Genomic DNA, 2,152 nt, shown 5'->3' on the forward strand with positions numbered 1-2,152 from the left:
AAAAGGTTTTCTGACTTTTGCCTTGTAAATCTGACAAACTTTTGCTAAGACATCCACCTCATTTGCACCGCTTTGGGGGTTGCGGATCGTGTTCATGTAGACGCCATTATTGAACGCCATTGAGGCTTTGTTGGCGTTTCTCCATTTCGAGTAAAGTTGATTAGTATTGTGGTATTGCTTTTTCATTCGGTGACAAAAACTATGCCAAAATCTAGCTTTGAAGGTTGTCGAATCTTAGTCGTTGCCCATTGTTGGATCCTCTGACACATCTAGCCATGCTTGTGCTAGTGTTCTCTCTTCATCATCCATCCACCCTTTTCATTGAGCCTTTATTTTTCCTTTATTTTTTCTTGTTGGTTCGACTTCGGGCTCTTGAAATGACTTTTCAATGGTTCCTTCATCAGAAGAACCGGTTGACTCGTTGAGTAGGTGGTGTGGTTGGCATTCAAAATTACTTTAGGGGTGAGTTTGTCAAAATAATTGAGTTTCTTGAACCGTCTTAAATGGATCAAGATGCAAATTTGGACTAGGTATTGGTTGGGATTGGTTTTGGTAACATTGCATGGGTTGAAAGGAGTATGGATTGAATGGGAACATTTGTGAAGCCATAGTGGGAAAGTAGTAGCTAGTGAGTGAATGAATGGGTTGATCAAATGAAGGTCGATAACATGGTGGTGATGGAAGGTTTGTTGGTTGAGGGTTTAGAGGTGAAAGGTTTAGTGATGGAATGTTTGAAGATTTTTTTTTTGTTGTTTCTTGGGGTTTTGTTTTGGGTAGATGAAGACATTTTTGTTTGGTGAATTGAGAGTGTTTATGAGGGAGATAATGATATTTTGGTTGTGTGAAATGCTAAGGGTGTAGTTTAATTTATAGTGGTTTTATAATTTGAAATTTTGAATTTTTAGTAGTAAAAACGTTTTTTTATGTAAACTGAAGAAAAGTTGGTGAAAAATTAAATGAACAGGTTTGAATGTTTACAATCTGATCAAATGAGTTTCCACTAGGCCTGACAATGGAGCGGGCTTGGAGCGGATCGGCTTTGATCCAAACCTGTTAAGCAATTCACAAAAGATGATCCAAACCCGACCTGTAATTCATAGGGTTTTGAATAATTAAACTCATACCCTTATCTATCGAATCAATGGATTTCAACCCTTTTACCCCAACCATTTACAATATTAAGTTTAGGCTATAATTATTCATTAAAAAACATATAACATAATCACTAAAATCAAACTACATTCATTAGAAAACAAACTCCAATTATAGCTATATAAATAAGTTTTCCAATGTATTATGGTTGTGGAATGTCGATCACTCAATTGCAGCCATTTCTTCTTGTTCTTGAATCTTGATTGAACTCGATTGCGGCCATTTCTTCTTGATCTTGAGTCTTGATTGTGGAATGTTGATTTATAGTCGATTTCAAAGATGATAGAGTCGATTATATTGGGAGTCGACTGCAATCGGTCATTTGGATTAGGAACTGAACCGGAAAGTTAAAGTGGAACGTTTAACAGTCTAACTCGACTCATGTATATAAAGATTGATAAATGTATTATAACTTATAAATAATTAATTTATATTTTAAAATTTTAGATGGGGTGGGTCATAAACGGATCGGATCGATAGTGATCCATACCCGACCATATTAATAAAAGGGTTATCGGGTACAGGTCGTTAACGAGTAAACGAGTCATAAAATTTGATCCAAACCCATTAATTTTGCATGGGTTTGAAGCAGATTAGGATCAAAACCCGCTCCATTGATAGGTCTGCTTTCCACCAAACCTTTCTCTCTCATCTCGCCGAGCTCCTAACGGACCAAGTAGCGAACACCCTAGAAAGCGCTAGAGCGTTAGGGGCGGTGTTCCGTCTCCCTAAGCGACGACCGTAGCGACTCCCTTTAGCGAGTGCACTCCGAGCAGCCTAAGGCTACGAGGAGTCGTTCGCTAAGCATGCTCGCTACATGCTACAAAGTCGCTAAGCTCGTTGCACATCGCCCCTAGTGTTCGTTAGAGGCTCGCCACCAGCAACTCCTTAGGATCTTAGCGAGCAAAGAGAGAAAGGGTTGGATGGATTTGATTGGGTATTGGGCCTACAAAATTAACCATAAAAAAATTTAGTGTTTTTTTCTTATAAACAAAATCAG

This window comes from Lactuca sativa, chromosome 5, assembly GCF_002870075.4.
Source record: "Lactuca sativa cultivar Salinas chromosome 5, Lsat_Salinas_v11, whole genome shotgun sequence".
In the NCBI taxonomy this organism is placed as follows: Eukaryota; Viridiplantae; Streptophyta; class Magnoliopsida; order Asterales; family Asteraceae; genus Lactuca; species Lactuca sativa.